Below are 14,919 nucleotides of genomic sequence, written 5' to 3'. Positions count from 1 at the left end.
AGGCACTTAGTAAATGCTAAATGAATGTTGTAATAGCATTCGTTAGCGATGCCCTTTACTTGTGTTTGGTAAAAACCTGCAGCTGTACAGAGCCTTCTTCTGCCAAGCACTGATCCCAGCATTTTACATCTAGTAACTAAATCTATCACCTCAATAACCTTTGAGGTAGGTACTTAAGGGCCACAGTCCGTTATCTGAGCCCTTTGGCCCAGATGTGTCTTTGCAGGATTTTTTCAAATTTTAGAAAGCTAAGAGGCTATGAGAATAAAAAGCTTCTATTCAAAATCAAGAAAGAAAGTGGCAGACAGACAATTCTTTGTCCCCTTATCCCAAACTAAATAAATATGACATCCAGAATGCCAGAAACCAGCCCCAATCAGCAACAGCTGTGCATTGGTAAAAACCGATGTAACTTCTTTGCCTTGTTCATGGAGACCGTTCTGCCAGAAGGTTCTCCGTTGCTTGGCAAGTAATAAAATCAGCCTAAAAAAAAATATTGCCAAAGGTGGTATGTGCTAAAAAATAAAATACATACCGTATTCGCTTCACGAATTTGCATTTCATCCCTGTGCAGGGGTCATTCCAGTTTGGTATATGTGCTGCCCAAGCAAACACAATTAAACCAACTGTTTCAGATAATATTTGAGAGTTGGTCTCTTTCCCCCACCGGCATAATATGTGACACCCCCCGAGAGTCTGGGGGAACACGCTGAAATCAAACATGCAGTAAAACTGCTTATTCATACTAAGTAAAATGAATACAGAATGTGGACTATAAATAGTCTCAGGTCAAAATTTGCTACCAAATGAATTTACCCCCAAATGTTTGGTTTTCACAGCTTTTTGGATTTCAGAATTGCACGTAAGAGGTTGTTAATCTATCCTGTTTCTCCATATAATGGATGAAGCTGAGGCACAGATGGGTCAAGTAACTTGGCCTTGACTGCATAGCTAGAAAGTGGTGGTGTCTGGGTTTAACTCAAGGAAGCTGGTTCTAGAGTCCTATGTTGTTAACAGAAATACTATAATGATTCCAATTTATCACCATTTTATCTTATTTAGTTCTCACAACAACCTTATAGTAGTTTGGGCCAGGCGTGGTGGCTCACGCCTGTAATCCAAGCACTTTGGAGGCCAAGGCGGACGGATCACCTGAAGTCGGGAGTTCAAGACCAGCCTGACCAACATGGTGAAACCCCATCTTTATATCTTAAAAAAAAAAAAAAAAAGCCTTATACTAGTTTGAACTATATGAAATTCCCAAAATTTGACCTTTTATTTATTTTTATTTATTTGAGACAGGGTCTAACTCTGTCACAGAAGCTGGAGTGCAGTGGTGTAATGTGTGCTCACTGTAGCCTCAACCTCCCAGGCTCAAGCAATCCTCCCACCACAACCTCCTGAATACCTGGGACCACAGGTCTGCAACACCATGCCTATTTTTTTTTTTTTTTTCTATTTTGAGGAGTCTCACTCTGTTACCCAGGGTGGAATACAGTGACACAGTCTTGGTTTACTGCAATCTCCACCTTTCGGGTTCAAGCAATTCTCCTGCCTCAGCCTCCCTAGTAGCTGGGATTACAGGGGCCCACCACCATGCCCAGCTAATTTTTGTATTTTTAGTAGAGACGGGGTTTCACCATGTTGGCCAGGCTGGTCTCAAACTCCTGACCTCAAGTGATCCACCTGCCTCAGCGTCCCAAAGTGCTGTAATTACAGGTGTGAGCCACTGTGCCCAGTGCTCTGCTAATTTTTTAAAAATTTTGTATAAAGACAAAGTTTCATTATGTTTCTTAAGCTGGACCTTCTTTTGGGAGGACAGGTTCTCACTCTGTCTCCCAGACTGGAGTGCAGTGGTGCAGTCTCGACTCACAACAACCTTTGCCTCCCAGGCTCAAGCAATTCACCTTTCTCAGTCTCCCAAATAGCCAAGATTACAGGTGTGCGCCACTACTACCCAGCTAATTTTTGTTTCTCTTATAGAGACAGGATTTCACCATGTTGGCCAGGCTGGTCTCAAACTCCTGACCTCAAATGATCCACCTGCCTCGGCCTCCCAGAGTGCTGGGATTACAAGTGTGAGCTACTGCACCCAGCAATGATGGACCTTTTTTGAAGTACAAATATTAATATTTAGTTCCTTTAGTTCAACTAAAATAATGTCTTTTTTTTTTTTTTGATATGGAGTTTTGCTCTTGTTACCCAGGCTGGAGTGCAGTGGCTTGATCTCGGCTCACCGCAACCTCCGCCTCCTGGGTTCAAGCAATTCTCCTGCCTCAGCCTCCCCAGTAGCTGGGACTACAGGCATGTGCCACCACACCCAGCTAATTTTTTTTGTCTTTTTAGTAGAGATGGGGTTTCACCATGTTGACCAAGATGGTCTTGATCTCTTGACCTCGCGATCCACCCGCCTCAGCCTCCCAAAGTGCTGGGATTATAGGCATGAGCCACCGTGCCCGGCCCTTTTTTTTTTTTAGATGAAGTCTCAATCTGTCACCCAAGCTGGAGTGCAATGGCTCCACCTCCCAGGTTAAAGCGCTTCTCCTCTCTCTCAGTCTCCTGAGTAGCTGGGATTACAGGCATGTGCCTCCACACCCAGCTAATTTTTGTATTTTTAGTAGAGAACGGTGTTTCTCCACGTTGGTCAGGCTGGTTTCAAACTCCCAACCTCAAGTGATCTGCCCACCTCGGCCTCCCAAAGTGATAAGATTACAGGCATGAGCCACCTCGCCTGGCCTTGACTTTATTCTTTTACAGGAAGGAAATGGAGGTTCAGAGGGGATGCGCCGGTTCTAAGAGGTTAAGAGCCTGTGCTTTGTGTTTGACGGAGACCTGAGCTTTGATCCTAGCTGGCCAAGCAGATAACTTGGAGCAATTCTATTAATACTTCTCTGAACTTGTTTCCTGGTCTTTAGTAAGGACAACAGTGCCTGTGGGCCAAATTTTGGAGGCTACAGTTTGATGCCTCCCACAGGGTTCACTAAGAGTTAGACAAGAAGACACATATATTATGTGGGGACCACTCAGACCCCCAGAATTGGCATGAATGTTACTTGGAACTGAAGACATTTGAGAGCCAACAGATGCAGAAAGATGCCTTTTCAAAGTTTCCCATATGTGACTAATAGCAGAAATTTCTGGGAGTGAAGCTGCCATAAATCTTCTCTCAAGGGGAGTTTTAGTGGCCAGAAAAAAAGACAAAGACCGCTTGCACCTGCAAAAACAAACATTCTTATCTCCCATTTGTTCCCCTAGAAACCTATTTGTTCTTCCCATAGAAGCCTTTTTGCAAAAACAAACATTCTTAGCTCCCATTTGTTTCCCTAGAGACCTATTTGTTCTTCTCACAGACCTTCTCTTCTCCTATTAAATGGTGTATATAAAGTAGATTTAGAGGTTCAAAAAAAAAATGTTGTGTAAATGGCAATTAATAGCCTCCTAGAGTAACATTTTTTTCCTGTGAACTCCTGCATGCATATCTGAATAAAAGTCTGTTTTTTGTTTTTGTTTGAGATGGTGTCTCACTCTGTTGCTCAGGCTGATCCTCCCATTTCAGCCTCCCAAGCAGCTAAGACTGCAGGTGTGCATCCTCACACCCTGATAATTTTATTTTCTACAGAGACTGGGTCGTGCTATGTTGCCCAGGCTGATCTCCAACTCGGGCTCAAGCCCTTCTCTCTACTTGGCCTCTCAAAGTGCTAGGATTACAGGTGTGAGCCACTGTGCCTGGTCCTAATCTATCTTTAATCTGCAGTGCCTAACCAACACATACATTCCATGACTATATATATATATTTTGAAAATGGAATAAAAATATTTTTCTTTTACATGTATTATTTCTTTCACATGGCTACTAAATTACACTTAGTAAATTGTGTAACAATCAATGATGTTGTTTTGGCCTAGGAGATGTGGTGGAAAAGTACTAAGGTAGTAAATATACTAGGTGTTTGGGAACCTCTGGCCTAGTGGTTAAGAGCTCTGTATTCAAAGTTTGTGTTCACATCCCAGCTGAGCTGCTTACTAAGCTGCATGAACTTGTTGGGCAAGTTATATAGCCTGTGCCTCAGTTTCTAAATCTGTAAAATAGGGATGATATTAACACTAATTCTTCATAGAATTGAGTGAAAGGGCATTATGAAGCCCTCAGTCTGGTGCCTGGCACACCATAAACATTCAATAAATTGGACAGTTAGACAAAGAAATCACCAACAGGCCAGGCACAATGGCTCACACTTATAATCCCAACACTTTGGGAGGCCAAGACAGAAGGATCACTTGAGGCCAGGAGTTTAAGACCAGCCTAGGCAACATAGTGAGATCCCCCCTTCTCTACAAAAAAATTATAAAAGAAAATTAGCCAGGAGTGGTGACGCGTGCCTGTAGTCCCAGCTACTCTGCACTTGGGAGGCTCAAGGCAGGAAGATTGCTTGTTCCCAGGAGCTTGAAGTTGTAGTGAGCTATGATCAGACCACTGCACTCCTACCTTGAGATCCTGTCTCAACACACACACACACACACACACACACACACACACACACACACAACAGGAGAAGAAAGACAACAAGTATTCTCCAGAAGAATTCAGTGTCCTGTGTTCCCCTCTCTGCCTGTCCAAGGAACAGGCTGACCCAACAATCTATGTCTTTGTCTTGGGCCTTGGAAGATAAAGTCAAGGATGAAAACAGGAGGGTCGTGTTTTGTGAGGGTTCTGTCCTAGCCCAAGCAGCTCACGATCACCAGGGACAAGGCTGTAGTCTGCCAAAGTCAGGGTTTGTTTTGCCAGTTGCAAGGAGGGAGCATCCACAGCAGAGGAACCATGGGGCATCTCACCAAACTAAAAAGGGAAACAATTGTTATATGCTTTGGGGGAGAGTAAAATTTAGGATAAATTTTCCTGAAACAGTGTTTTTTTTTTTTTTTTTTTTTTTTTCCAGACGGAGTCTTGCTCTGTCACCAGGCTGGAGTGCAGTGGCGCAATCTTGGCTCACTGCAACCTTCGCCTCCTGGGTTCAAGCAATTCTTCTGCCTCAGCCTCCCAAGTAGGTGGGACCACAGGTGCGTGCCACCATGCCTGGCTAATTTTTTTTTGTATTTTTAGTAGAGACAGGGTTTCACCGTGTTGGCCAGGATGGTCTTGATCTCTTGACCTCGTGATCTGCCCGCCTGGGCCTCCCAAAGTGCTGGGATTACAAGCGTGAGCCACTGCGCCCGCCCCTGAAACAGTGTTTTGAAAGCTCAAATCTAGCTGCATGTAAAGACAATGCTAGACTACAAAGTGCACCCAAGGTCCCATTTCCTTGGAAACAACAAAGTTAAGATAGATGTGGAGTGATGTCCACAAATCCCATATCTAAAGTTACACACCTGGGTTGTAAATCAAAGCCGTTTTTATGTCAAAGTAAGATGCTCCAGGCATAAGTGGGATGTTTCATTTTTGCTCATATAATTTCAAACAGCAAGGCCAGGAGAGGTGGTTTATGTCTGAAATCTCAACACTGGGAGACTAGGATGGGAGGATCACTTAAGCCCAGGAGTTCAAGATCAGCCTAGGCAGCATGGTTATTTCTCTTTTTATTTATTTTTAATTAATTAATTTTTTTTTAGAGACAGGGTTCCACCATGTTGGTCAGACTGGTCTCGAACCCTTGACCTTGTGATCCGCCCGCCTCAGCCTCCCAAAGTGCTGGAATTACAGCCGTGAGCCACCACGCCCGGCTTATTTCTCTACCAAAAAAAAATTAAAAATAAACCAGCTGGGCAAGGTGACGTGCGCCTGTAATCTCAACACTGGGAAGCCAAGGTGGGAGGATTGCTTAAGCCCCGGAGTTCAAGACCAGTCTAGGCAGCATTATTTCTCTACAAAAAATAAAAATAAACCAGTTGGGCATGGTGACACACACCTGTAGTCTCAACTACTGGCGAGGCTGTGGAAGAATCACTTGAACCTGGGAGGTTGAGGCTGTAGTGAACTGTGATTGCACCATGGCATTCCAGCCTGGGTGACAGACTGAGACCCCGTCTCTAATAAATAATAACAATAATTTCAGCCAGCAAAATTTCTGAAAGCCTATGACTTTGGAGAACAAGATTTCTGAGATTGCCAAGAGTTTAAAAAAAAAAAAATAGTATTCCTTATGCTACTTTGGGGAGGCAGTTTATCCTTGGGAGAGATTGGGTTTCCTGTTTAACTTTGTAGCTAGCTTTATCTTTGTTATCCCAGCCAGATGAATGGCAGAGCATGTTTCAAATTTCTCATTCCTTGCTTATTTTAACTTTCTCAATTCTCAGGAAAAAGAAGGGGAGAAACTTTGTGGAAATCAGGTGGAAAGAAATAGCACTTGCATTCTGCCGTTGGGTCAGCAAGGGGACAGAAATCAAAGCCTCCTGTGTATTCCCCTAAGTACCCAAGGTATGGTGGAGGCTCTGGGAGACTGGCCGGGGAGACAGGCCCAGTGTCTACTTGGAGAGAGGGAAGATGGGCCTGACGGGTTCCATAGTCTGGAGGCACTCCCCTCACGGACCTCCAGCTATCTTCTCCGAACTGTGGCTAACATCCTTTATTATTTTTATTTTTTGAGCCACGGTTTGGGTCTGTCACCAGTGGTACGAACATGGCTCATTGTAGCCTCAACCTCCTGGGCTCAAGCAGTCCTCCTGCATCAGCCTCTTGAGTAGCTGGGACTACAGACACGCCACCACCATGCCTGGCTAATTTTTAAAACTTTTTTATGAGATAGGGTCTCCCTATATTGCCCAACCTGGTCTCAAACTCTTGAGCTCATGCGATCCTCCCACCTCAACCTCCCAAAATGCTGGGATTACAGACATGAGCCACGTTAACTGACTGGCTGGAAAATTCCATTATTGTCTCAGACCACAAATGGCCCTGGGGGATAGAGAGATGGGGAGGGCTAGCACCAGCATTTCTCTAGCTCTCCAAAGCCATCCTGGTGGAATTGCTGGTACTTTTCCAATATGGTCTCAGCCTCTGATCTCCAAAGTGTGGTCCCAGTGTTGCTTCCCAACTGACTGACCATTCCTGCCCTCTGCCTTCATTGTTCTGGCATCAGCCCTGCTCTGAGGCCACGCAGACGTGTTCTCAATTCTGGCAACCTCAGGTACAGGTTGGGCATCCTGGGTAAATTTTTTGTACTTGAGCCTTGGTCTCCTAATCTGATAAATGGGGATTCACTAATATTTGCTTACGTGGGGGTATTGGGAGGATGGAATGAGATGAGGTGAAAACTGCTGCCAGCCATCTAACGTATGCCCTATAAATATAACTCCTTCCCTTCCCCTCAGGATGCTTTTGCCCTCTTTGCCATTTCACAGTGAGCCAAAGTATGATAGAACTGGATAAGCCCTGTGGGGACCCACTCAGAATCCCTGATTTGGTGTATAAAGATTATTTTAAGCTGAAGACATTTGAGATTCAACAGATGCAGAAAGAAGCCTTCTCAGGGCTTCCTAAATCTGATTAAAAGAAGAAATTCTTTTTTTTTTTTTGAAACAGGGTCTTGCTGTCATCCAGGCTAGACTGGAGTGGCACAATCATTGCTCATTGCAGCCTCGACCTCCTAGGCTCAAGCCATCTTCCCACCTCAGCACCCCACCCCCACCCCCACTAGCCAGAAATACAGGCACAGGCTAATTTTTGTTCGTTTGTTTATTTAAGACAGAGTCTCACTCCATCACCCAGGCTGGAGTGCAGTGGTGCTCACTGCAACCTCTGCCCCCCAGGTTCAAACAATTCTCCTGCCTCAGCCTCCCAAGTAGCTGGGATTACAAGGACCCACCACCATGCCTAGCTCATTTTTGGTATTTTTAGTAGAGATGGAATTTCTCCATGTTGGTCAGGCTAGTCTCAAACTTCTGGCCTCAAGTGATCCACCTGCCTTGGCCTCCCAAAGTGCTGAGATTACAGATGTGATCCACCACGTCCAGTCAAGTACAGGCTAATTTTTATAAGAAAAGCAGAAACCTTTGAGAAAGGAAGACAGCTATATAGTCCTTCTTTCAGAAGCAACCAGGAAAGAGATCAAGGGTAAACCTACTTCAGATTCCCTCTCTAGGGGAGTTTCACAGCTATGAAGATATAATAGGAAGACCATGAGCCCCTGCATAAGCAAGCGTTATCACAAACTTTATCTCCAGTTTGTTTTCCTAAAAACTCATTTGTGTTTCATAAAGAAACCTATTCATTCTTCCCACAGGAGCCTTTTCTTGCCCCTTTCACTTCCCCTACTACAGTATATAAGCCCCAAATTTTAACCAGCCCTTTGAGCTGTGCATCATTGAGCACTCCTGTACATATGAGCATTGCATGCATAAATAAATTTGCAACTCTGTCTTTTGTCAGTCCAATTTGCATCTAGTACTTGAACTTAAAAGTATAGAGGAAAAATTTTTCCCCAACATCCCTTATCCTCAGGGCAGACTCCTTCAATATAAGGAGAAAATGACAAGTTAAGCAGCTAAGTGAGGGAGGGAGAAATTCAGAGTTTGAATGTGGGGGCCCACACTTACTAGTTATGTGACCTTGAACAGCTTAGTTAACCTGTCTGTGCTTAAAAGAGGCCCATCTATGACGCTGGGCAAATAATAGTGTGTGAATTAAATAACTTAATGCCCATAAAGTGCTTAGAGATGCTGGACATAGGGTAAGCACTGTGTAATCACTATTTTTATCATTAAAGGGTGCTTGCCTGAAAAAAAGATGCTTGCCTGAGAACACTTAGTTAATGAAGATTAGAACTGAAATGAAGCTGGGCGCGGTGGCTCACACCTGTAATCCCAGCACTTTGGGAGGCTGAGGTGGGTGGATCACCTGAGGTCAGGAGTTCAAGACCAGCCTGGCCATCATGGTGAAACCCCATCTTTATGAAAAATAAATAAATAAATAAAAATAAATTAAAAAAAAATACAAACATTAGGCCGGGCGCAGTGGCTCACACCTGTAATCCTAGCACTTTGGGAGGCCGAGGCGGGTGGATCACGAGGTCAGGAGATCAAGACCATCCTGGCCAACATGGTGAAACCCCATCTCTTTAAATAAATAAATAAATAATACAAACATCAGCTGGGTGTGGTGGTGCATGCCTGTAATCCCAGCTACTTGGGAGGCTGAGGCACGAGAATTGCTTGAACCCCAGAGGCAGAGGTTGTGGTGAGCCGAGATCACGCCATTGCACTCCAACCTGGGTAGACGGAGCAAGACTGTCTCAAAAAAAAAAAAAAAAAAAAAACTGAAATGAACACACTTTCTTGTTCCTGTGTTAAATAACACTAGGACCAAACAAACAAAAATAAATTTTTTCCTGCTTGCTCCAGGAAATATCTGCTCCTGAAAGAGAAGATTGTAAACTAAACAGTTTACCTATCAAGACTAACAGCTTGCTCATCAAGACATTTTCAAGCCCCTTATCTTGCTGGACTCGCCCCCCACCAATCCACTGTCATGAATTCTGCCCCACCCACCTAGTTTCCTTCTTTGCAAGACCCAACCTCAAATGGCATGGAGGAAGAAGGTAGTTCCAGACCCCTAGATCCAACTGCCTGGTTATCTCTCTGACATCTCAAACTTAACATATTCTAAACTGAACTTTATAGGGTCCAGCCCTACAGGGTTCTGTGAACCCCTCCCTGCTGGTGCGGAGAGAAGAAACTGTAGAAATAAGACACAAGACACAGAGATAGAGAAAAGAGAGTTTGGGCCTGGGGATCCACTGCCAATCAAAGGGTGGAGTCCGGCAGTGGCCCCAAATGCCTGGACACTCTCACTTTTATTGAGTTGCAAATCTGGGGGCAGGGTCGGTAGGGCGTAGGTAGGGCGTGGCCTTGGTGGTTAGTGACTGGGGGCAGGTTAAAATAGGGTGTGGCCAAGACTTTCAGGTAGCCAAGATGAGGTAAGGAGCAAAATGGGTCAGCACTTTTTCATACTTGTCACAAAGACATTAAGATTTACGTTACTTTTACTGATTAATTCTTACAAGATAAAAAGAACCAGCTGCAGAAGCAGATCATGAGGTTGACATGGAACTTGACCACTGACACACAGCATCACATAGAAACAATTAAGCCCCTGGATGTCTGCGGGCCCACCTCACAGCATCAGGCCTACTGCAAGAGCTTGGAGAAGCGTTTTTCCCCTAACTCCTCCGAGGAAGGAGACGTCTCGGCCGTTTTGGACATCTCCTTCCCTAGCTGGCTAAACAGTGGGAGGTTTCCCAGCGCTGGTGCTGCCACACAGCCAAGGTGCCCTCCAGCAGCCCTTATGCAGGCGGGACAGAGGGTTTAAAGCAACTTGCCTTAGAGTCATTCATTTCACAGTGTTGCCCCAGGTTCACAGTTGTGACCTGAGAGGCATTAGTAAAAGAATTAAGATCTCCTTTCTGCCCGTGGACGCCACTGAAGAAGCATTGTTAAAGTCTCTCTTCTCCCTGCGATCCTAAGTCAGAGTCTCCTAAAGAGCCGGAACAGCTGAGGAAGCTCTTCATTGGAGGGTTGAGCTTTGAAACAACCGATGAGAGCCTGAGGAGCCATTTTGAGCAATGGGGAATGCTCACAGATTGTGTGGTAATGAGAGATCCAAACACCTAGTGCTACAGGGGCTTTGGGTTCCTCACGTATGCAACTGTGGAGGAGGTGGACGCAGCCATGAATGCAAGGCCACACAAAGTGGATGAAGAGTTGTGGAACCAAAGAGAGCTGTCTCAAGAGAAGATTCTCAAAGACCAGGTGCCCACTTAACTGTGAAAAAAATATTCATTGGTGGCATTAACGAAGACACTGAAGAACATCACCTAAGAGATTATTTTGAACAGTATGGAAAAACTGAAGTGATTGAAATCATGACTAACTGAGGCAGTGGCAAGAAAAGGGGCTTTGCCTTGGTAACCTTTGATGATCATGACTCCGTGGATAAGATTGTCATTCAGAAATGCCATACTGTGAATGGCCACAACTGTGAAGTTAGGAAAGCCCTGTCAAAGCAAGAGATGGCTAGTGCTTCATCCAGCCAAAGAGGTCAAAGTGGTTCTGGAAACTTTGGTGGTGGTCGTGGAGGAGGTTTCGGTGGGAATGACAACTTTGGTCGTGGAGGAAACTTCAGTGGTCATGGTGGCTTTGGTGGTAGCCGTGGTGGTGATGGATATGGTGGCAGTGGGGATGGCTATAATGGATTTGGTAATGATGGTGGTTATGGAGGAGGCAGCCCTGGTTACTCTGGAGGAAGCAGAGGCTATGGAAGTGGTGGACAGGGTTATGGAAACCAGGGCAGTGGCTATGGCGGGAGTGGCAGCTATGACAGTTATAACAACGGAGGTGGAGGCGGCTTTGGTGGTGGTAGTGGAGGCAATTTCGGAGGTGGTGGAAGCTACAATGATTTTGGCAGTTACAACAGTCAGTCTTCAAATTTTGGACCTATGAAGGGAGGAAACTTTGGAGGCAGAAACTCTGGCCCCTATGGTGGTGGCGGCCAATACTTTGCCAAACCACGAAACCAAGGTGGCTATGGCGGTTCCAGTAGCAGCAGTAGCTATGGCAGTGGCAGATTTTAATTAGGAAACAAAGCTTAGCAGGAGAGGAGAGCCAGAGAAGTGACAGGGAAGCTACAGGTTACAACAGATTTGTGAACTCAGCCAAGCACAGTGGTGGCAGGGCCTAGCTGCTACAAAGAAGACATGATTTAGACAAATACTCATGTGTATGGGCAAAAAACTTGAGGACTGTATTTGTGACTAATTGTATAACAGGTTATTTTAGTTTCTGTTCTGTGGAAAGTGTAAAGCATTCCAACAAAGGGTTCTAATGTAGACTTTTTTTCTTTTTCTCTTTTTTTTTTTTGCACCCATGCTGATGATTGCTAAATGCAATAGTCTGATCGTGATGCTGAATAAATGTCTTTTTTTATTTTAAAAAAAAAAAGAATTAAGATCACCTGAGAATAACTAAGATCACCTATGAATAACTCATAACTACTATGGTTATATGTTATATTTCTAGTTACTTTCTTCTTCTCCATTATTTATATGGAAATAAGCTGAGGCTTTTGGCTTCTGCCTCGGCACTTATGGGGTCTTCTCCCTACAGAACTTTTTTTTTTTTTTTTTTTTTTTGAGACAGGGTCTCATCTCTGTTATTCGGGTTGGAGTGCATTGGCCAAATCTCAGTACGTTGCAACCTCCTCCTCCCAGGTTCAAGCAATCCTTCTACCACAGCCTCCCAAGTAGTTAGGACCACAGCTGCATGCCACCACTCCTGGCTAGTTTCTGTATAGACGGGGTTTCATCAGGTTGCCCAGGCTGGTCTTGAACTCCTGGACTCAAGCCATCCACCCACCTAGGCCTCCCAAAGTGCTAGGATTACAGGTGTACGCCATTGCACCCGACCTTAAGATGAACTCTTAGGCCAGACACAGTGGCTCACACCTGTAATCCCAGCACTTTGGGAGGCCAAGGCGGGTGGATCACCTGAGGTCAGGAGTTTGAGACCACCCTGGCCAACATGGTAAAACCCTGTCTTTAAAAAAAAAAAAAAAAGATGAACTCTTGATTTCCCCTCCTCTAATCTGTCCTCCACCATCTTCTCCATCTTGGGGAGTGACACACCTCTATTCATCCAGTTGTTCAAGCCAGAGACCAGGTAGTCAGACTTGATACCTCCCCTCCCTTGCCCTTCACATACAAAGCTTCAGCAATATCAGGCAGTTCCACCTCTGCACACAGAACAAAACTGTCTCTTCTCTTCTCCCTGTTACTCAGAATTCTCCTAACATAGCTCCCTGCTTTTGCTATCATCTTCCTAACGTTCATCCATTTTCTTTTCTTTTCTTTTTCTGAGATGGAGTCTTTCTCTGTGGCCCAGGCTGGAGTGCAGTGGCACGATCTCGGCTCACTGCAACCTCTGCCTCCTGAATTCAAGTGATTTTCCTGCCTCAGCCTCCCTATTAGCTGGGGTTACAGGCATCAGCTGAGTAGCTGGGACTACAGGCGCATGCCACCACACTCAGCTAATTTTTTTATTTTTAGTAGAGTGAGGTTAGTGGTGATATGTTGGCCAGGATAGTCTTGATCTTCTGACCTCATGATCCACCCATCTTGGCCTCCCAAAGTCCTGGGATTACAGGCATGAGTCAATGCGCCCAGCTTTCTTTTTCTTTGAGACTGAGTTTTGCTCTTGTTGCCCAAGAGCAACTGGAGTGCAATGGCGAGATCTTGGCTCACTACAATCTCTGCCTCCAGGGTTCAAGCGATTCTCCTGCCTCAGCCTCCCATGTAGCTAGAATTGTATTTTTGTATTTTTAGTAGACATGGGGTTTCACCATGTTGGTCAGCTTAATCTTGAACTCCTGACCTCAAGAGATCCACTGCCTCGGCCTCCCCAAGTGCTGGGATTACAGGTGTGAGCCACCGCACCCAGCTCTTTAAATCTTTAAATTTTTTTAGAGATGGGGTCACATTCTGTTGCCCAGGGCTGGTGCAATCATAGCTCATTATAGCCTCAAACTCCTGGACTCAAGCATTTCTCCTGTTTCAGCCTCCCAAGTAGTGGCACTACAGGCACAAGCCACCATGCCTGGCTAATTTTAAAATTCTTTGTAAACGCAGGGTCTCACTATGTTACCCAGGCTGGTCTCAAACTCCTGGGCTCAAGCGATCCTCTGACCTTGGCCTCCCAAAGTGCTGAGATTACAGATGTGAGCCACCATGCCCAGCCTTCATCCATTTTCTGTACAACAGCCAGAGCACACATCAGATAGTGTCACTTCCTTCTCCCATTAGAACTTCCCAGTGGATTCCCACCCATCACACGAGGAATATAATACAAACGCTTCACTGCTGGTCCCTGTTACTTCTCCAATCTTGTTTTATGCCTTCACTTTCCTGGTTCATGGTACTCTGGCCAGGCTCAGAGCCTCTGCACTGGTGTTGCCCTGTGTCCAGTGCTCTCTGTCCCCGACTTTAAATTGCTGTCTCCTTCTCATCCTTCATGTCTTCCGCAATCTAAAGTCTCACTTGTTACTCCCTTTTTTTTTTTTTTTTGAGACACAATCTCAGTCTGTCAACCAGGCTGAAGTGCAGTGACACAATCTTGGCTCACTGCAACCTCTGCCTTCTGGGTTCAAGGAATTCTCCTGCCTCAGCCTCCCTAGTAGCTGGGATTATAGGCACCCACCACTACGCCTGGCTGATTTTTGTATTTGTAGTAGAGATGGGGTTTCACCATGTTGGCCAGGCTGGTCTCAAACTCCTGACCTCATGTGATCCGCCGCCTTTGCCTCCCAAAGTGCTGGGATTACAGGTGTGAGCCACTGTGCCTGACCTCACTTGTTACTCTCATCTGTGCACCAATCACACTTTTTTCTTCATGGACCAACTTTCGAATTTTACTTATTTATGTATTTCTCTTCTCCACTGCACTTCAGGCTTTAAAGGCTTCTTTACCACTGTACACTTAATACTCAATAACAATGTCTGTTTATATTCAGCCCTTATGGCAAGCTGATTGCCTTAATGGCCCCCAATTCAACGGCCTTTTTTTCCTGTAATTTTGTAAGCCCTTCCCACTTTGTCTCTGGCTCACCATGTGACTGGCTATGGCCAATAAGTTGTTAGCAGAGGTTTGAAAAGCACACGTGAGCTTCCTCTTACCTTCCCACACAACTGGGCTTGTTCTTTCTTGGCCTCCTGCCACTGCCATGAGAATACACCCCACTAGTCTGCTGGCAAGATGAGGGATGGGAGAGGAATGTGGAGGAGATCTGAGTCAGCCTAGCAGAGCACATCCAGAGCAGCTGACCCTCAGATATATGAAGGAGCCCAACCAAGATCAGCAGCCTGACCTGCAGCTGAGACACATAAATAAGAAATCTGACAGCCAGGTGTGGTGGCTCACACCTGTAATCTTAGCACTTTG

General features: G+C 45.2%; 1 pseudogene; it reads left to right on the top strand.

The window, feature by feature from the left end:
* The first annotated feature begins 356 nt into the window (after positions 1-356).
* Positions 357-11,783, top strand: LOC105728153 (heterogeneous nuclear ribonucleoprotein A1-like; annotated as a pseudogene).
* Positions 11,784-14,919: the final 3,136 nt, after the last annotated feature.

This window comes from Aotus nancymaae, unplaced genomic scaffold, assembly GCF_030222135.1.
Source record: "Aotus nancymaae isolate 86718 unplaced genomic scaffold, 86718_ANA_hifiasm-v0.15.2.pri h1tg000057l, whole genome shotgun sequence".
Taxonomy (NCBI): domain Eukaryota; kingdom Metazoa; phylum Chordata; class Mammalia; order Primates; family Aotidae; genus Aotus; species Aotus nancymaae.
Note: the sequence above shows the minus strand (reverse complement) of the source record. Positions and strands in the feature narration are given on the sequence as shown.